Source organism: Agelaius phoeniceus, chromosome 2, assembly GCF_051311805.1.
Source record: "Agelaius phoeniceus isolate bAgePho1 chromosome 2, bAgePho1.hap1, whole genome shotgun sequence".
NCBI classification, from domain to species: Eukaryota; Metazoa; Chordata; class Aves; order Passeriformes; family Icteridae; genus Agelaius; species Agelaius phoeniceus.
This window is the reverse complement of record NC_135266.1, coordinates 78656227-78678821: the sequence shown is the minus strand read 5'-3', so window position 1 is coordinate 78678821 and position 22595 is coordinate 78656227. Positions and strand designations below refer to the sequence as shown.

The following is a 22595-nucleotide window of genomic DNA, read 5'->3' as shown; positions in this document are numbered from 1 at the left end:
AATACACAGAAATTATAAAAACATCTGAAAGTGGAAATAGAAAATGTACAATAATCTTTTGATTACAATGGCAAAAATACTCAATATAGACGTTTCCAAAAACAAATGCAGTTAAAATAATTCCATAGCTAAAATGACTCACTGTGTTCTAATTCTCAGATACTTCTTGTAATTCTTGGGAAAGCTTGCCTTTGTGAGCTCTTGTCTTCTGCAAAAATGTGAACTACTCAGTCCTCATCAGGGACACCCTTGCTCCTGAGACAGAAATATATAAAGCAGGACAGTGTCATGTGCTGTCATATATAGTGACTTTCAGGTATAAGTTTATCATACCATAATTTGTGGCATAAATTTTTAGAAGCAGTAGATAAGCATTTCTAATTTAACTGCATATGACTTGTGTGAATGATATTTTTATTTTGTGACAACATAAAATTAAAGAATTTAAAGTTCATTTGGGGGTTTGTTGGCTTTATTCTGACTCTGTTAACAAATCTGTCACTACTTCAAAAGATGAAATATGCAATCCTAAAATCATTTTGGTTGGAAAAGACCTCTGAGACCATTGAACCAAACAACCTAACACTGCCAAGACCATCACTGAACCACTTCTCAAAGTACAACATATATTTTAATATATTTATTTCCAGGGATGCTAACTTCACCATTTCCCTGGGCAGCCTGTTCTAATGTTTGAAAACCCTTTTATAGAAGAATTTTTTTCTAATATGAAATCCAAAGTTCCCCTGGCGCAACTTGAAACCATTTCCTCTTGTCCTGTTGCTGGATATGTGGGAGAAGAGACTAACTCACACCTGACTGCTATCTCTCCTTTCAAGTAGTTGTAGAGAGAAATAAGGTTCTGTCTAAGCAAGCCTCCTTTTCTCCAGGATGAACAACCTCAGGTCCCTCAGCTGATCCTCATAAGACATGTGCTCCAGACCCTCCTCCAGCTTCATTGTTCCTCTCTGGACAGGCTGTTATGATCCCACTTCTAAAATAATGTTAGGGTCTGATTATTAAAAGATGCCTCTGTCTGAATTAGGTGCAAAGGAGACCATATGCCAAAGTCAATAGTAAGGATTTTATTTAAGTAAGGAGAGAGTGAGAGAGCAAGAGAGAGAGAGAAATAGGAAGAGATGAGGAGAAGAAAGAGAAATATAGAAAATGAGAGGCAGATTATAGTCATTATCACATGGATTTCTGCATCACATCCACATCTGGCCCTTCTTCTGGTCTGCTCAGTCATGGGAGTTCCCAGAGTGTTCTTCTGGAGGTACCACTTTTTTACAGTCCAAGTCCTGGGTATCCAGAGGCATAAATGCTGTTTCCACAGCTTGGGATGGTATGTGTACAAAGACTTAATCCCTTTCTTACAGTTAGACATGGTGGGAATTTTTTTTTGAATGGATTACCCAGTTCTGCCTCAGCAGGCCTGTCATCTTCCTGTTGTTACCATCTGTGTTTTTCCCACTCTGCACAGTGTTATGATGTCCAGTGTGCTAATTCCAAACCTTTTACCTTGTTTAGGCCTGAAATAAGCATCTTCCTTTTTTCCATTTGTGCCTGTTGCATTGGCTTATTTTGCATGACCTTCCCTCTTCAAGACATTCTATTGCATTCTTCACGTCTTGACACAGGCTCCAGTCCCTCAATATCTCTCTTGTAGTGAGAGGCCCAGAACTGAACACAGGATATGAGAGTGTGGCCTCACCTTGTGCTGAGGCACAGGGGGACAGTCACTGCCCTGGTCCTGATGGTCGCACTACTGCTTGTACAAGCCAGGATGTCATTGGCCTTTCATTCTGAATCATATGCAGGCCCTGTCCATCAGAAGCTCCAGGTTCCTTTTCAGCTGGGCAGCTTTCCAGACACTCTTTCTCTAGGCCCACAGTATTGCATGGGTTTGTGACTGAAGAGGTGAACCCAACACTTTATTACACATCACACAGGTGGCCTCAGACCATTGATCCAGCCTGTTCAGATCCCTCTGCAGAACCTTCCTGCCCTCCAGCAGATCAACTCTCCTGCACAGTTTGGTGCTGTCTGCAAACTGTCTGAAGGAACACTCAGTTCCCTTGTGCAAATCATAGATAAAGATATTAGACAGGACTAACCCAATACTGATCCTGGGGAACACCACTGTGTATTCTATAACAAGGAAAGATGCACCCTACCTAGCTTTATAGGTGCATCACTTACCTCTTTTTTTCTGTCTGAGGAAGCAAAAAGGTTCCTCTCCTTTCCTTTCAGCAGCTACCACCCAGCAATACGGGACCAGAGAGCTCAAACTGGAGGTCAGTTTATTTCAGGTTTTCCTACTTTTACATGCATATTTACTCAAGTAAATACTCAAGTCCAGATCTGTTCCTTCTTTTCCAAAGTACACTAGCAGAACTGACAGAAAAGCATGCCTTTAAAAGCTGCAGCATGTAAGTCTGAGGGGGCTTTGGTTTGGTTTGGATTGGTTTTGCTTTTTTGGTTTTGTTTGTAAAGCATGAATCTTTGTGTGGCGTAGAGGTATTGTGCCAATACCTACCTCTACCTCTGTCAACATACCCATATTGTAATACACAGGGGTGAATATGTAACTCTGCCATATCATTTAATTTTCAACAAACCATCAAGTAAGAAGAGTATAAACTGGTTCAACTGTAGCAAAGGAAGTGTTGAAAACTATTAGCACAGATTTCTTTGTTTACCAAGTGAAAAGCACAGTGGAATGATTTTAAATGCCATTTTTATGTCTGAAAGGATAAAAATAAATTTAAGTTTTTTGGCTTTTTTGATCCTTATATTAATTAATTTTTTGACCATTGGGTTATTGCAGTGATTTGTTGCTCTTAGATTGCACTGTGTTTTATGCTAGGACTGCTGAGAAAATATCTCCTGTATACTTATAATGAACAGGCTCAAATTGCCCTGTAATGTGACACATCATTCTTTCCCCCTTTACCAACTGAAGGTGGGAACATTAATTTATTTAAGGAGAACTACTGGCAACTCAAATGCCTTTAGATCAAACCCTTCCCTGGCACTTCCCAACATCAAATATTACTGCAGCTGAGTAAAATAAAGAACTATTCTTGCACTTATTACATGGCTATCTAGAGGTATTGAGTTCAAGGCCTACTGTGCTACCCCTGTGAGATTTCCTGACTAGGAAAGAAACACATCTCCAGAAACAGTGACTGAAGCTAGATCAATTCAAGCTGGAAATGAGACATTTATTTTTAATCAAAAGCTATCAGAGAAGACAGACTCCGTGTCTTATAGTCTTCCAAGAAAGCTCAGACCTTTTTTTGTCAGAGGTTACTATTTATTGATATGACATTTATTGACATTGATTCAAATGTCGATTATTAGGCTAAAATCAAGATTAATTAATGAATTTTTTTGCATACAAAATTATCAGATATGCTGAACTGTTTGAGCCTCTGGACTTAAAATTTCTGAATGGGAATTTCACTGTGTAGATAGTGGGTGAAAGGGTGAGATTATCATTCCTATTTTAGAGACAGGGAAAATAGACTAAGCAAGCAATGCATTACACATTTATATTTTAGTCCAAGAAACGATTTTTTTTCTTTTTTATAACATTATTTCAGTTTACCTTTTAAAAATACATCTATGGAGAGAGTACTTGGGTGTACAGAAGTCTCCTGCCAGCACCCTTGTACAGCTTTTTTATCTCTCTGGTATTTGAGCATGACACCTTACATGTAATGTATGAGAAAGGATGTTGAATGACCACATTTGTGATTTAACCCTTGCTCTTTTTCTTCACAGATATTTTGAGATGGGTGCTTACTGTCACGTCATTACTGTCTGACTTCTCCTTCCCATAGCAATAGAATCTCTTTTGTTTATGGATTCCACCTGCACTGTAGTCAACAGACTCTGTGTGCTCATTCCTTTTTTAGACGAATTAGTGTCAACATTCCTCCTGAAAAAGAAGCATAATATTCATGTATAATTGTTCCTGCTGTGTTGAAGATATGTATGCAACATTTTTTGGAAGGTTCAGCTTAGGAATTTAACAACCACATGTGTGAATTCTGGCCTAATCCCCACAGTCCCTGCCAATACAGCAACAACAAGTCAGCATTTGCAGGCGTACAGCTGTCCAGCAGATAAGATAACACCCTCTGGGTAGCTATTGCCACTAGGGATATTGCAAGTTAAATCAGCATTCCCTCATAGGCCAGGAGGCTGAAGTCAGACTCATGCATGCATTTTTCTTCCCCTGTATATTTTAAATCCATACAAAGACCCAAGGCAGTCCTATTGTTCCTGTTACCACACTCTCTGCTGCTTCTCTGAATCATTTAGTATTTGGCTACCCCTACTCCCTGCAGGTGTAAAACTGATCTACATTGACCCTAATTGGATTAGAAATTCTGCCAGGATCACAACATAATATCACCTACCTATTTGCTTACTCCGTGTTATTATACTAGATTGTAGCACAGAGAGAAAAACTAATCAAGTGTAAGAATTTTCTTTTCAGGTAACGTAAAAAAGAAGCAAAAAAAAAAAAAAAAAAGAGTAGCAATGCTAAATCTAATTTAAGAAAAAGTCCCAGATGGATCCTGATTGACCCAATTAACTGAGGACCTAATTTGGGAGCCTGATTGCTGCAGGCACTGGCTGTTGTCAGAGGACAAAGACATGCCTCTATGACAGGTTGAGATGGTCTTAAATCTGAATTGTTATCTCCACCTCTGTGGAGGTGCCTTTCTCTCTCCTTAGATGTTGAGTGTGCTTGCATTTCCAACGAAAGAGCCTCTGTTAGGCACAGAAACGTAGGTGAGATTAATCAGGGCTTAAACATAGGTGAAAAATTGAGTAGCAGTAATTGTGTAAAGAGCATGAACAGCAGTAGGACTGGATTCTGTTTCATGTGTAGCTGATCCTGAAGTTTTTGATGATGCCTATTGGAGACAAGGATTCCATTGATACCTTCATGGATGTAACTATCCATGCAACTGACCTTCAGGTATTTCAGCAAAACTGAGCCTTCAGTTAGACAGAGATTTTTGAACAATTTGGCTTCTCTTTTTTTTTTTTTTTTTTGTCAGAAAATATGAAAGAATGAGATGTTAAATGTTAATGGCTCAAGTAATCAACCATTTGCAAGAACAGCATGGTACTTTGCTGAGGTCAGATTTGCACCTCCTGTGATTGAAAGGGATAAGGAGAATTTTTGGTTGTGTGGCGATGAAACCACTGATCTGCATAAGAACAGCCCAGGTGCAGAAGGGGTGCTCTCTTACCACTGTAAAATGACCATGATAAATTGACCTTTACTCTGCAATAAGCTGGGTTTTGCACCAGACAAGGGAAAAGGACTATAATAAGTACACCCTGTAAGGCGAGGTAATGCTTTCCATTATGCTGATACCCTCCCAATAAGAATCAGGTGCAAAATTCCTCCCTGAAGGAAGCATTGGGATGAACACCTGAAGGTGTTTATCCCTTCTTATGGAGCATAACTGGTTCCACTACACTGGCATAAGAGGCAGCTCTCATGTCTTAACTCATAAACTACCAAAGACCCCCCCAAGTGTCCCCAGATTCACTTCTTGGGCCTTCCACCGGAGGACTGTGGATGATCCACAGTGCTACATCAGTGTAAAACTCCACAGCCATGGTAGGTACCTGGGCATTCCCACCTGAACCTGAGCATGTGTCACCCATCCAATTTTGTATTTTGTGGTCTTCCTCCATCCCCAATAGCATCACCTACACCAACAGACATTGAAATTGCAACAATCAAGCCTTGTCACTGTATCCACAGATGGTGATATCTTTCCACTATGTGCTCTTATCCTTTCTTTTTTCTTCTTTCTTTTCCTTATATTCTTAATATTTTATACTTTTATATTGTTATATTTCTATAGATAATAATTAAAATGGCTAAATAGCTCCTTTCAGTTGCAACTAAATTGTTCTAAAATAAACCTGCCATACTTACATAGATGATATAGATATAGATATTAAAACACCAGTCATTCAGTGTAGTTTCACTTTAATCTGCTTTAGATCCACTTTAATGGATCTATTAAAAAGAACCTGAGTTACCCCATTTCAGGGGCAGGTCATAACAGAGAATGTGCATCCGTGTACATCGTTAGAACTGAAAATGCTGGGCTAAAGGTTTTTTTTGTTATATGGGTCAGTTCTCTGGTTACCCTCACTGGGAGAACACAGACAGGAATAGGTCTCAAATTTTCTCTCTTAAGTAGGTTTTCGGGCCTCAGAATTTGTGTATGAGACAGATACTTCTGCATAAATGTTTGCTTTGGTGTAGCAAATCAGACAGGATTTGAATCAGAGGCCGCATCACACACCAGAAACTCAGGTGGTAACAGTGGCTAACCCATGCAGAGGCAATCTTCCACAGAGTATTAATCAAGGCACAGATTGATAAAGAGGGTTGTACTTCACTTTACCTGGCAATACCCACCCCCCAGTTTGGGGTTAAATAGGAATCCTTTTAAATAGACAAGACATCAGATCAAAAAAAAAGAGAGTAAAGTTTCTAGGTGAGTGGGAAGACTGAAGTTATTTGAAGGGCAGATATCTGTCACATAATATTGATTTTCCACTGGTTGCTCTACTAACCTGGCTTCCATATGCTGTGCTCTCACCTTATATTCATAAATGGAGTAATTTTGTTAAGGTGGCTTATGATCCAAAGATGTGCTGCTTATGCTCCTGCCTGTAAAAACTGCCTTCACTTAATTACAGACTTATGTTACTTAAGCACTGTAATTTTAAGGTTGTTTGAACACTTTGAGGACTGTTTTTACTTAACTGAAAATTACTTTGCATCTCTAAAAGTTGAAATGGGATAAATGACATCTTAAAATAGCTGGAAATTGTTTCATTGGAAAGAGTATTTTCCCGATCCATCAATTAACTAGTCAGAAGTTGGAGAAGTGACTTATTGTGACTTCTACCATGCTGACAGCTGTTTTATGGGCTAACGACATACTGGGGGGAAAAAGCCTTATTTTTAACTCAGTGCTGGGATAAGATCCAAGATACCTTTATCTCACATTCCCTGCATGTGGAAGAAAACCCAGAACCATGGGGTAGATCAGAAGAAGTAGGATACCTTTGAAAGCCTCCACAGAGGTATTCCCTCAGGTTATTCTGGGAGCCTTTCGTAACTTTAGGGAGAACCTCATCACTGTGCTAGGTGTAAGATGATTCTGGCTCTCTGCTCACTGAATGGCAGCTGCTTAGAAGCAGCCACATCAATACATGTGATATCAGGAATGTGTCTGCATAGGTGCTGTAATCACTCAAATCTTCATAGTAGATTCCTCTGACCTCTCACACTGCAGTTTTCTTTTTTGAGATTTGTATTTTTTGGTAAAGGGAGGAATTTTTTTTTTGAGAGAGCATCTTGGCTGCCATTACCTATAGACATCATTTGCTTTCATTCCATTGCAAGGAAACAAATCTTTTTCTACAGTTTGCAGGTGGTTTGTCAAGTTTATTTATCTCTCAGCTAAGAGCAGCTTCAAGAACAGACTCAAGAAGAATATTATGAGATTATGTGATCAGATACAGCCCAATGATATTCATTTAGCAAATGAGGTAAAAAAAAAAGAACCCAAACAACTGCAACCAAACCAAACTCATAAAAAGCCAAAACATCTCTAACCCACAGCATTTCAGCACTCCATGGTTTCCAGAGTTGAAATATTTGACTTCATAACTTGAAAGTTCTTTTACTGTTTACTGCGTGTGTGGTAGGAGGAATGCTACATAAATATAGATTATTCTATAAACACACTGAATACAGTAAAACAAATGCAAGATTATGCAAAACTATCTTTAACAGAATGCTTTTGCAGTTCACGCAAAACATAAAACCCTATATTTGGACACAAAGCATCTTCTGCTGCAAGTTACACTGTAATTTAGGAAGAACATAATTTTGTGATTTAGAATTCGGAAATCTATTATAGCCTCAAGTACTGAATCTCAAAAATAAATATTCAGCAATGAAATGCAAGTGATTTAACACCATTGATCATGTGGTACAAAATGCAATCAGTTGGCTTTTAATAGGCAAAAATATAATTAAAGGAAATTATATACAATCTTTCTGTTTAGTATATTTATACATGCACGCACACAATAGGCAGACTGATAACTCCTAAACTTACAGCTATCTCTAGAAAATTATAGCACAAATAACTTCTTATTTGTCACATAATGAGAAAACTTTGTGCTTATAAAGTGATTTCAGTCCAAAACCTTTCTAAACTATGCCAGGCAGTGCCTCTATTTTGGATCCTTTAGATGTCAAGGATTTTATAAGGCACAGAAAGGCTCGAGGTAAGAAGCAAGCAAATGAACACCCCAAAGTAATGTCAGAAGCTGTGACAGAGCCAAAGAGAAACAAATCAGTGAAGACATCATCAAGGCACAGGGAGCATCAAACATCTGTCTAGTCACATCCATCCACTGAACTTCAGAAAACCTATCCCAACACACAAGAGTCTAACTCACTTTTAATGCCTGTAAAGACAAAGACTCAACAAACTCCCTAGAAATTCTTCCTTGTGCTATCGATTAATTAATTATGCAACCTATTAATTATTCTAGCACAAGCAGTAGTATAATTCTGGTAGTCATATTCTAATTGGTTTTACATTGTTGTTAATTATATTGGTTAATTTTACTGGAAAATTCTCCCAATCTGATGTTCTACATCAGGCAGTAGCAGAGTTCAGCTTTTCAAACTGTTTTGCACCCTCCATGTGACAATTTCCGCTGGGCTGTGTTTCTCTGGAATTTGTGTATGACAGTGCCAAATGGGACTGTGTGAAAATGCTTACTAATGTCAAGATATATCAAATCTTTAGTTTCTCCCTTGTCCACTAGGCAATTACCCTGCCACAAGAAGAACTTGGATTGATTTGAAATGACTTCTCTTTTTTTTTCCTTGACAAATGCATGTCAGCTATTCCCTATCACCTTGTCCACAGGGTGCATCCAAACTAATTAACAAGTTGTTCCAGAATATTTCTGGTATCGAGGCTAAGCTGATGCACCTAGGTTCTACCACCTACCTGATTTTTAAAAATAGGTACGATGTCTGTCCTTCCTCATTCCTTAGGGCATTCACCTCTTTTTCATGTGTTTTTTAATCACTAATGTCTCCTAGATTTTGTCTGCTTCTTTGAGTATATAATAGGAATTAATCTAACTTATTTTAATATTAACTGGTTTAAGTCTATGCCTATAATTAGCATTTCTAAACCTTGTAAATTTTGGTATAACTTTAACAGACAGAGGACATAGTATCTTTCATAAACTATTGAATACTCTGAACATTGTATTTAAATGGCATTCATTTTTATAATTGTTAAAGGAAGTTGAATTTGGAGGACTCCTTTCTTGTCTGTTTGCTCTTGCTCCCACGTGTGTGTGTGCCAGCACAAGGCTAAGTACATATTGTACAGATGCAGACACACAAACAGTGCACAAGTACACATGCATCCAGCCACACCAATTAACAGAGAGAGCAGTGCCTTTACTGGAAGCCATATATGCACCAGCAGCCATCTCATCACTGTGGACAGTGCTCAGGGCTGACCTTGAAGCTCCTCTTCAGGTGATATGGGTTGGAGCTTGCTAGCAAACCTTCACTTTCACAACTCATGGACATATCTGAAGGTCCCTAGCTCTGTGGGCATGTCCAGGAAAAATGTCTAGACACACATGCATGCCCAAAGGCATCTGTGACGCTCTGGAAAGTCCATGCTGGAGCAGATTTTCTGGCAGGATTTGTGATGCCACTGGGGAAAAATGCTGGAGCTGTTTGTCAAGAACTGCAGCCCCTGGGAAGGTCTCACACTGGAGAGTTTCATAGAGGACTGTCTTTTGTGGGAGTGATCAGAAATAAATAAAAAAAACTATATTTGGAAGATATGATAAAAGATAACCTGTTTTTTTATTAAATCTACATATCTACTTAATTTTCTTTATTTACAATTTCTTCTGAAGTTGTCAGAGCTCATTGGTTAGCTACTGCCTTTAAGAGTTTCAAAACACCTTGGTGAACTTGATGTAGGCTACCATTTTATTTCTTTTCTATTTATTTTACACTAAGAGTCATATTGCTTCAAGAGATATCAGATCTCCATTTTGAATAACTTTGCCAATAGAAATGCAAAATTTTCGAGCACATGAAATGAATAGAATAAATAGAGAAAGCAGCATGTCAGAGCCTATCTGTGAGAAATATGATTCATCATCAGGATATGGTTTATCAGACTAAAGGCACACTAATGATCAGCTCTTAAAAGTGTAACTTTAGCAATCGCAGTCAACTAAACAGACTTGATGCATTTCTTCAGCATCCTGTCCCTTGAGATATGTCAAAATTAATTCCATTATATTAGTTCTATTTGCAGCATATCTTTTTGGTAGTAAAGGCACTTTATGAAGAAATTTTAGGGCATGTGAAGCCCTGCATAGAAGGGAGGATCAGTATAAGAGAGTTTAGCAGAGCTTTCCACTTACAGACAGACTGAGTCCGCAGTGGAGATGCAGCCCACACTGAACAGAGTTAATGAGGTGCCAGAGAAAGCTATAATCCCTTCCTAGGCTATAATCTTCTTTATCATCTCAATAGACATCTTTGACTCACCATCTCTGGAATTATCTAGGGAAATGGATTAGTTTGGACTTGGCAGAGTTAGGTTAATGGTTGGACTCCATGTACTTAAGGATCTTTGCAAACAAAATTTTTCTGTGATTCTATTCTTCAACTCAGTAAATCCTTTTGAAGCATAGTAGTTTTCTTTTAGATGAAAAATATTTTTCTTATGTCAAAAACCTATAGTCAATGAGGGTTCACTACAAAGAAAGCATTAAGAGATTTGTGATTTCTGGTGTCTACAACTGCTTTGATTCACTATATACTAAACTCATGAGTGGGCCTGAAAGAAGAGACTTATAAATACAGGAATATTAGGAAGTTCTCATGTGTTGCAGACATCTTTTCAATAAAATCCTTTCATTAGGATTTTTCCTGCTGAGAAGCTACAGCAACAAAATGTAAACAATGGTTATCTGCTGCTGTAGAATGCATCAGGTGGATTTTTGATTGGCCCATCTTGGATGTTTATAATTAATGGCCAATCAAGGCTGAGCTATCTCGGACAGAGTCCAAGACAGCTCCTTTTGTTATCATTCATTCCATTCTATTCTTAGCTAGCCTTCTGAGAGGAAAACTTTCCTTCTATTCTTTAGTACAGTCATAATGTAACATATATAATAAAATAATAAATCAAGACTTCTGAACATGGAGTCAACATTCTCATCTCTTCCCTCACCTGAAGACCCCTGTGGCCACTGTCACACTCATGTCATGTATAGCTATTCTTTATAAAATTACATTGATTATTTTTAGATATCCATAGTGAGTTACTCACCTTTTCTATCCAACAGAAGTCTGTGTTTAGAGTCAGTATGAAACCTCTGCAGTCCTCTATGGTTGAAAATCCCTTGGGGATCTTAGGGCAGGATACAGCTTACCCAACATTAAACATTCAGACATCAGGAATCACACCTAAGAGATTTGTGCAGGCTTTCTCAATTGCCAAGTATGTCCTAAGGACATCTCATCCTGGGTATCTCAGACAGAATCTTAGCAGTTGATAAATTACTTTCTAGGGGTGTCTCTCAGACCATGCAGGCATGGGCTACAGATGGAGTCTTGTCAACTAGCCCAGACAAGTAGCTTAACTTTCATAAGGTTACATTTAAGGAAAATCAATCCAGTCTTTGTTACTGGCAGTCCAGTATTTTTTTATTTACTGAATTACTTAATTAATTTTTTTATGTACTGGATTGCTTCATTCATAAATTTTTTATTTACTGGATTACTTCATTGTGAAGTTTTAGGGAGCAGTGAGGTTAATTTTAAAAAAAGAGAAAAAAGTAGTCAAGCAAATTATTTTATTTAACCTTTTAATGGGAATGGTATCCATTTCAGATTTTGGGGATCTAATAACTACTTTTCAAATCTGACAAAATATAAATCCTTAAGATATGGAATCTCTTTTACTCCAGTTTATGCTGTTTTCCAAGTTTGGGTGCATCATGTTATTAATATTAGTGGTGCTTCTGAGAGTGTAAATGAGAGCATAACTAATCATAATTTTATCAGTATCAGAGGCATCCAAAATAATTTTTCTCTTTTATCCTTATGCTGTCAGCTTTGACACCTATTTCCTTATCCTCACTCCTTCCTGCTCTTCAGGTGTCATTCTCATTTGAAGAACTTATAATTTTTCTATCACATCATAAAAAGGAGAAACAAAGAAGGTCGTTGAAGGAAAAGAAGTTCACTGCATTCTATTAAGATTTAATTGGTTGTAATAACTGTGACCTCATACTCTTCCCTATTACCTTCCTGATGCCAAATTTGCTTCACCCTGGCACTCTACTTATATCACATCATCAGCATTGGCATTTATTGAAGAAGCACCTATCAGTCAAAAGTTGCATTCCTCTGTCTGTGTGGGCTTGTTTAAAGTGAGAAAGGCCTCGCCAATATTAATTTAATTTTCATCTCTTTCTCAGCAATCATGAGTTGATTTGAACACATAGAAATTGAAACAATAATTAATAGATTGAAACACTTATTAAAAAGCTTTGTTGTTTCACATCCTTGTATATATTTGGTATAAGCATAGTTTCCATGTGTCTATTACCTAGAAAAAAATGCAGAATGAATTTCACAAGAATTGTATGAATTCACCTGATTAAAAAAAATAAAATATCACTAGATTATAAATCCATCTAATTTGATAACTCACTGTGGGGTTAAGTTTGGAAATGCCTCCCAGCTATCATTTTTATACTTTGAAGAGTATGTTCTCCGTTACCATAGTCATTTTTCCACACAACTTTCCATTCTGCATCACCTGACTTTGCAAATAATGAACCAAATAATCTTAGACTGTAAATGAGAGCAGCTCCACTGAAGTAGAAACCTCATTTATAATCTTTAATAAGCATTTAAAGAGAGTTTATGGACTTACAAGGCTGAAGTGTAGTCTTAGAGTTGACAAGGTGACTTTAAAAATCTGCTAGTTTTCTGTTTCAAGATGGTGCAATGCATGATTTTGATGTCATTAAATGATGGTGAAAGGGGATATTATGTATGGACGGTGGACACATCCAGCCATTGATGGGTACTGGGACATGACTCAGAACTAAACATTACAAATTGTTGAATATTTATTACCAAATGGTCCTTTGGAAATCCTCGTGGGGCTGTCTCACAGCAGTGGTCGCTCTCATCAAAATGAATTATTAATTATTCACCTGCTAGAAAACCTGCATGACTGATAGCCTTGTGAAGCTTTTCTTTGGGAAAAAAAAACAGCCACAAATTACAGCCACAAGAAGAAATACAGGAGATCCTAATCAAGGGGAAAAAAATAACCAAAAACTGTACTGAGTATCTTGCATAATAGTGTACAATAAAGTGTTGAACTAGATGTTTATTTATTACTGCAGATGCTCAGAGGATGTTTACTCCTAAAAACCAGCTCGTCACCTCACCTGAATCATGGTAAACCTGAGAAGTTACAGGTCTAATTCATGTTTTTGTCATGTTCCAGTTCATAAACTAGATTTCTGCCTATGTCACCAGCAGGGCTGGTTTGTATTTGCTTTCTCAGAGAATACTCAGTGTAATTTGATTCCAGAAAAAACAAACTTAGGAACATCCTATCCCTTACTTGGTCAACTTTTATTTAGAGACACATGGAAAACGTGTGTGCTATGTGAGTTAGCTGTTCTGATGCTGGAATACATGCATCCTGTGGATGTGTGTTCCTTAATGGCCACACGGAGGTAAAGTCTAGGGAAAGGAAGTGCTTTTGGTTTTTTTTTTCTTTTTTTGGTTTTTTCCTTAAGCTCCAATCATTCCACTTTACATGGATCGATGCACATTCATTTGGCACAGAAGACAGAATGAGTGTGATTATAAAGTTTGATGGATTCATCTGGGAGGCAAAAATGACCAGGTGCTCCACTTTGTGAATACTTTAATATTCAGTATTGATTAGATTAATGAAGGGCCTCCAGGTCTCTGTTTTCCTTCCCAAAGGCTTTAAATGCCAGGCTGTAGAGTGAGGTTCAAGCTTCCAGTTTATAAGTGAAAAAAAAGAAAGCACATTAACCACATGGAATGAGATGGCATCTGCTTCATCCTTCTAAAATCGAAAGTCTCATGATTGACACATGCTGGTCTTCCAACTACTTCCAGCTAATTATTCATATACTAAATGAAATTAGGAACCTTTATATTGTTTACCTACTCTAAGGAATAAATATTATTTAAGTACATGAGAGAGCCCATAAATAAGTGTGAATCCCAACTGAAAACAAAGTCCTGCTTCCAGATGAAGATGTAGCACTTGTATTTGTTTGTGAGATTAGGGACATGCTGCTGTTCTCATTGTGAACCAGTTGACTGGTGATGAACCAGTTGACTTCCCCAGTATTCAGATGATTAATTCACATTATGAGCTCTCTCTGAGCTACAGAGGTAACAAAAACACCTCAAGCTATGCTGTCTCTAGACACTTAGTTTTAAAATTAAGGACAGCAATAATCAGAACTGGCCTTTTGTTGATCCACTCCAATTTGAATTTTGTGAAAAGGGGAAAGGGAACAGTATTCTATATTTGATTACAAGATTTTTTTTTATCTTCTTTTTAAATATTACAGAATTTAATTTATAGAAAATCCCCTGAAGGCTGCTTTCTTATCATCCATATGTTTATAAGGTGCTTTGAGCCGAGGCCTCAAGGAAAAGAGTGACAAAGAAAATCTACCTGACATGAATGGTATGGAAAGCTCTAAGCATATTGTAACCCAGAGCTGTTCTTTCCTGGACAAGACAGAAAAATTTATTCCACTAAAATAAATTTTTCAAATATAAATTTCATCTTTAAAAGCTAGCAAATAGAAAACTGAATGGAAAAGGATAACATCCTTAAAAGTTTTGTTTATACACAAGGAAACAATAACATTCAGCTTGAGCCCTGAAATAATTCACTGCAGCGGTACAAAACAACCACAAGGTGGAGAGAGACAGAGAAGAATTACAAAGATGAGTCCTGATATAAAAGCAAATTTAAAATAATACAGCATTCCCACTGGATTTTTCTTCTGAAGGAGAAGGCATTGGCTTAGTCAACAATTGTTACATGATGGTTATTGATTTGAATGGATGATTTTGTCTTAAGGCCAACCTCTGTCAAAAACAAATGCATGGTCTGCTTAAAGAAACTGCTCCGAGCCTGCAATGGCAGCTAGAAATATGCTAACAGGCAGATTTAGCTAAAGCAATGATTAATGGAGACTGCAAAGACCTTGTAAGAAAATAACTTTTAGTTTTAGAAATACAACAGTTCTTCAAAGAACACACCAAGAGCCTGTCCTTTACCCTTCACTGTATTTATTTTCTCTTTCTCATATTTTTCAGCACAGAAAATATGTCATAGGTCTTTTATTATTAGAGAGAGACCAAAAGGTACAAGTTGTATAGCTGACTCAGGACAATCTAGATCTTCCTTCATTCTGGGAGTCTCAAATTCTGTATGAAAAATAATCATCACTAAAATGCCAAGATGTTTAATGCAAGTACACCAAAGGTTTTTCTGTATTCAGTTCTAACGAAGAAATAAAAGTGCCTAGGGAGTTGTTTCAAATCCTCCAAAGAGTATGCTTACTTGTCATATACTTGTATATAATTTTCCAGATTTCTGTTATGAAAATTAATTTGGGATGTTGGATATGTAAAGTTATGTGCATTTATTGCTTTGCAGCATACTGTGTATTCAGATGGTTACCAAAATGAATGTATTATTTAGGCCGTGAACAAGCATAAATGGTCCAAGAAAAAGAAGAATCATATAACCCCTATTTTAACAAAATTAGTTAGTAAATTCATGATCTACACGCATTTTAATTTCTAACACATATAGGCTTTCATCTTCCAGAGACAGTTGCTATCTCTTTAAAAAAAAAAAAAAGTATTTTCTGATTTTGGTTCCTGTGAGAATAAAGATCAGGTATGATCATGCTGTTTCAGTATGTACTGGTGTTAAGTCTTTAGGTTCTCAGCAATTCTCAAACTCATTGTCAATTTCAGATACATCAATATTCAAATGTGTTGGTACCTACAAATCGCATGAAAATGGGTATCTAAATATACAAGTTTTCATGGAAAAAAATGTCTGGCATGAGCACTTGCCATGCAAGACATTGGAGAATCAATATGGTACAGCTCTATTACAAATGACCTATCTTTTGAGAAAAATTCAGGTTGACCTCACACTTTATTAAAAGAGACAATCTATTCCTCAGTCCAGGTTCTACTGTCATGTGCAATCTTTACAGTCAAAAAAAAAAAAAAAGAAAAAAAAAGAAAAAAGAAAAAGACTCCCACCTCTCAGAACTCCTGAAATTTTTTAAAGCCATTGCTTCCCTCCATGCCCCACCATTTCCTGATGCCTAAGAACATGTGGATTACAGTGGAATCCTTAATTTTAGTCATTTATAAATTGAGTCAGACAGAAGATAGAGGTTCATAGGATGCAAGGCTTCCTTAGTTGATGACAGAACCTTTTTTTTAGCGCATGAGTTTGGTTTTCAGTGCATATCACTTTGTCAGGCTATTTCAGCTACCACATTGGAAGAGTTTATCAAAACTATGGTAAAACTGTCATAGATTTTGCTAAAAGCAGTAAAAGCAGATAGAATCAGCAAAATGCAACAAGCCACAAGCAAAATGCAACAAGCAAAATGCAACAAGCAACTCACAGATCAGAAGGGAGGATATTTCAAAGAATATTTTAATATTGAAAAAAAGGAATATACAGAACATCCTAAATATCATCAAAACTTATCTTCACATGATCTGTAGAAAGACAGCCATGCCTGTATCCTGCACTGACTTTGTTATCGTTCCTATTAAGAAGCTCTATTTTCAGCCATTGTTGCAATAATAATTTCTTCCAATGTTTTTCATGCACCTAAAACTCAGAAGAATGGTCTTTCAGTTAGATCCTTGGAAGGACTTAGATCTTAGATTATGTTTTTCCTAATAAGAAATTAACTTTCAATTACTTGCCTACTTAAAAAATAAGATCTTAAATGTTATTTTTATCTGGCAGCAATCTTAATTTTTTAAAAAAAAATTATTAATGAATGCAGTTATTCTGAGACTAGGACTGAGACTAGGATATTTTTTGCATTTTTCTGGACAGTATAAATTATTTGGGGGGTGCTTTCTATGTTTCATTGAATCGTGTCTTTTAGAAATACAAAAAGGTTCTATCACCTTTTCAGCTGACCCTATGACAAGTGAATTGTCAGTGAATATGTCTCACTCCCATTCAGATTACTTTATACATCTCAAGTTTACAAGTTAGTCTTTGATACCTAATACAGTGTTCATTATTTCTGATTTCCGGTCCATTTCTTGGAAATGGAATATCTCGGAATGTCTTCTGTCTAATCAGATGGTTCTTGGTATCTGTTTCTACCCAAAAGATTTATACAATCATTCCTTTAAAAACACAGTAATATTTGAACAAGGGGAGAATACAAAAAGTTCTAGGACAGATATTCTCATATGTTTCAGTCCCTCTATCCTTTCTTTTCTCTGCTGATTTCCAGGACCTTCTCATCACTACTCTGACCTCTTTCCTCCCCTTTCCCATGTGTGCAAAGAACTGTCAGGAAAATTGCCTGTGACCTAAACTTTTAAGAGCTTACCTTGTCCCAGAAAGTGAGCCTGGTCTCCTTCAGGGAGAGAAAATGCTGTTGTTACAGATGTTTCCCTACATCCATCTGAATTAGCTCTATACACCTTTTTACAGGGTAGAACTCAAGGGAGAAGACAAGAAGCAAATTCCTCCCAAACATGAGGGCAAGCACAAACCAGATGGATAAACAGACTTTCAAGTTGTCAAAAAATATTCTGCTCTTCACATTATTGTCAGAGAAAAAAGACAAAAGGAAGTAGACAGGCAAGAAAGAGCGAGAAAGAAAAAGACAAAGGACTGATAATATTTTTCTTTGCTTCCTTTTCTGTTACAAAGTATCTGTACTGGGCCCAACACCAAACTAAGTACTGATGGAACAGAATTTGCTAAGAAAAAGAGAGAGCTAGCAACTAGGGAAAAATCCCAGTACTCTTGGCCTATCCAAGTCTAGGCTTAGCTTTTTTGTTGTAGGGATTGATTCTTAAAAATGTTATGGACTTGTGAAATATTTCCCTATAGGCCAAATTCCTGTTTTTTATATAAACCAGATTCCTTTTTACTAAACAAATACAAATAAACTTTAATGTCTACAGCTTTCATTCACTCCCCTTCCCAAGTCAAGTTTCAAATAAACATTCCTTTTTCCAAGTGTTAAAAAGTAAGGAGTTACTGCTTAAGTTCAATGTGGTGTTTTTCCTAGGTATATTTATGTTTAACCATTCTCATTTGGAGGTATTTATTGTACCTTTTATTTGGGTATTACATGTGTCCATCTCATTATACCCTTGGTGTCTGATTTACAGAAACTATAAATTGTGTTCTGCTCTAGAAACGGAGCAAGAGGTTTTGCACCACAGAGGAGATACAGTGCAGAAAAACAATTGCATATAATTACTTGCAGGTATATAACTGCATTGCTGTAGCATTTTAATATATTCAGCACATTTTGAAACTGGCTAGCTTGTGTCCTGGCAGCAAGGAGCTGCTGCAGCAAAGCAGATCAAAGCAGGTTTCTAATGATTTCAAGAGGTAGCACAGATTATTTCACTCTAAGCTTTCAATTAGAGGCTGCATCTCACTATCTAGTCCTATGATTCTGTAAATCTTCTTGGTGAATTCATTGTTCTTTACCCTATTTTAGATCACATATGTTCGGGATTTAATGTGTGAGCCTGCCTAAAATGAAGCTATGAAAATTACAACAAAAATGAAGCGGATTAGATTTTAATATTTTAATTTTAGTGGTTTGAGAATGAAAACAATCACATGGACTGTGTGTTTGCATATCTTTTTACCATCATGAAAAAGCCAAATTGCAACAGCATTCAAGGTAGGCTGTTGTAAATTCTCTCTTTTAAAAATTATTTTTAAATGTAAAAGTAAACAACAATTGAACTGACATTTCAGGAAGATGTTTGTAAGGCATTTATTAATCTGTATAGCAGGAAAATTCAATTTCCAATGCCCTTTCTCTTGTGTAGCCTTTACAGACATTGAAGACCATAAAGAAGAAATTATAGAGCAAATTGGGAATTCAGCAGCAATAGACCAGCAAAACTGGATGATATTTACCAAAGAGATCAGAAGAAATGCAGTGAAACTGGCACTAACGCAACATAACCTTATAAATCAGAAGTACTCCTAGCTGTTGAAAGGTCTTTCTAGGCTGTCTCTTTTCTAGCAAAGACAGTCCATTGAGGATGGAGAAGCAGAACCTGGGCATTTTTGTGTTGTATTTTCTAGTTTTCTTGTCACTGTAGCTACTATGGGTTGAGTTGTAGCTTGAATTTGAAAGACCCATGTTCCAGCAGCTGTTTCAATCCATGTTCTTTAATGTTTCCTCTAAATCTAGAGCAAAATCCAAACTAGTTAATCAGACAGAACTAGACATTGAAGTGAAAAAGACAGCACGGTAGTTCTCTTCCTGGATCATGAGTCCTCAGTGTTATAAAATTTGATTATTGGACATGGAAGTGGAGGTCTGTGCATAGGATGTGTTTACTCTTTGGCTCTGAACAGACTTATGAAAAATGTGTAACTGAGGTCCCAACAGTATTTTGCAAAAAGTGGACAAATTTAAGAGTAAGTGCATGGCCACAGTAGCAGAAACACACAGAAAGGCTATTCCACATTCCTGATTCCTGTTTTATGGAGGTTTCTCTGATTTGTCTGAAAGTACCTCTGGAAACCCTGGAGTACCCTGGAGTGGAGCAGGCCTGCCTGAGGCAGGTACATTATATCTGCCCCATGAAAAAGTTAGGATATTCAGTATCACCAGGGAAAATACTGAGTTTGGGATTTGCATTTTTATTGCATATATCTTCATGTAATTTTAGTGGCAAATAGTTGATAATATTGAGTGAATGACGTTCTTCAAGATGTACTAAATTTTGAAGGCTTTAAAGACACTCGCCTACAGTTTGTGAAGCAGTTCTAATTAGCATCATTGTTGGCACAACTCATCAGTGGGGAAGCCAGAGACAGAGAGCTGGTTCGTGCGGGAGACTGCTGTAACAGATCATTTACATAAATGCTTAATTTTAACCACCATAATTTTAACCATATATATAAGTTAACACCTATACAAGAAGAAGTTGCCTGGATCAGAAAAGATTAATAGTAGCCTGAAGAACCTGAAAACTCACAGATTTCAGAGGCTTCTCTCTCAAAAATTAACTATATTTATGCCCTGATGAGCCACATACACCTGCAGAACAGCTTAAACATCATGTCTATAATTTTTTTTCTTTTAAGTATTATTAGCAATTAGGATAGATACAGACCTTAATATCTCTGCTTTCTTGACTGTAATAGTATCTTGCTTATTTTCTTAAAATTGGTACTCACATTCCAAAAAGCATCTGGTTCATACTGCCACAAGTTTATGAAACTTGTAGAGTAAAGGGAATTTTTTTTCTCTGCCTCCTTGCCATTTAGACCACACAGTGAGGTAATGGTGCATTACACTTTATGGTTGCTGCTGATCTACTTAGACATTCCTGTGTCTGCCATTGCTGTGTAAACTAAGGGCAGAACTGAAGTTTCTGGTTGTTTATTTATAATCTTGTTTTCCCTGTCAAAGGTAAGACTTAAAAATGTAATTTTTTTTGTTCTATTCAGCAAGTTCCTGTGTAAGAATGTGTAAGTGCAGGCATTTTCTGAATATTACAATACTACAAACTTTCAAAAAAAGTTTGATATTGAGAAGTCTAATATTAAAGGTAGGCTCTGACCTCCAAGCCCATCTAAATCCTATATTGTCTAGGAAGAAATATGTCTACAATTACAGCCACAATTTTAACCATATTAAATCTGAACTGAAGATCTCATGCCAGGTAATTCTAATTCTTAACACTAAATTCTAGTCTAAATCTAATTCAGACTTTCCTGATTCATCCATTTTATCATAACCTCTAGAAAGTAAAGAAACAATAACCATTAGAGGATTAATATTGAAAGCCTATTAAGAGAGCAGGCTCACACTTAAAAAACAATTTAGTGTTTCATAACTGGAATTGGATTTAGTAATATTTGCCATTGGGAATGAGCATTTGCTTCTACAAATCTAGTTACAGCATACAAAATATGCATCTCTTTTTATCTCAAATGCAAATAAATTGCACAATTTGAGGTCTGAATTTAATGAAAAAATGTTTTGAAGTCTTAATCGTAATTACATTCCAGAACTCCAAATAGAGCTTTATGTGTGCAGCTTTGTGCAGAACTTGACTCAGAGACTGATTCAGATTTTTTTCTGGTCATCAACTGTTTTTTCATGGGGGAAGACTTTTTGTTTGTTTGTTTGTTTGTTTGTTTTTGCAGTGTGCCGCTCAATCAAGATTTGATATTTGATGTCCTCTGGCTCCGTACAAATCAGTCTTTCACTTTATGAGCTTGCCCTTCATCCAGATGCAACAATTTTGGAAACAAAAGGTAGTTAGTGCTACAAATGCCTAGCTAGATATAGGGATTAGTAACCAGTTCACCACTTTTCTAAAACATTTTTGCTACTGTAATCCCGTGGTCTCACTCATGCAATTCATTCCATAATGCTTTTTAGTAGAGTTGGTATCAGTAAGGTTAAAGCTTTTTTCAGGCACCAAAGAGAGCCCTAGATATCCTGTAGGAAAGCAACCAGGTAACAACTTTTTCTGGTAATTCTGTCCAGAACTTTGTCTAAAAACAAATTCCTGGAGAGAATGTAATGGTTTTTTGTGGAGTTTTTTTGTTGATTTTATTTTGTGGTTCTGTCTATTTTTATTCTTCTTGGGTTCTATTTAATTTGAACCTAACTCTGCAGAAGCATGTACAGGCACTACTCATTTCTACCTGCAAACATTGGCGATTAGGACTTTAGTGAGAGTTTCACTCATTCTTTATCGTTTCTTTCCTACATGCTATGTACTATATTGTGTTCAAGACAAAGGAAAATTAGCCCTTGTATGATTTATGCTTGTGCAGGGACAGATTGTCCTCTGGTGTAGCTCTATGGTTACTGACAGAGAGATGCCAATTTAGCCTGCTGGGGATGTGACTTCCTGCAGTCAGCATGGAGGCAACTGTAAGCAAGATGACTTTCAGGAAGAATTGTAAGCATTCATCATTTAAGAATGTCTTTGTGAGATTAAAACAGGAAGAATGTATCATTTTAATGTTTATGTTTTCTTCAGTCTCTAATATCTGTACTTCTCAAGATTGTCTCTCTGCATATAAACACATATCCATGCATACATATCCAAATACACTTATAAACAAATATCGTATCTGCAG

The 22595-nt window shown here is 36.8% G+C and overlaps 1 long non-coding RNA gene across 1 annotated transcript in view; it reads right to left on the bottom strand.

The window, feature by feature from the left end:
• Window positions 1–140: 140 nt before the first annotated feature.
• Window positions 141–22595, bottom strand: part of LOC143693369 (uncharacterized) — a 64539-nt gene continuing 42084 nt past the window's right edge. The window contains exon 3 of the long non-coding RNA XR_013180975.1: window positions 141–255. This is a non-coding gene — a long non-coding RNA (uncharacterized LOC143693369). The remainder of the gene's footprint in view (window positions 256–22595) is intronic.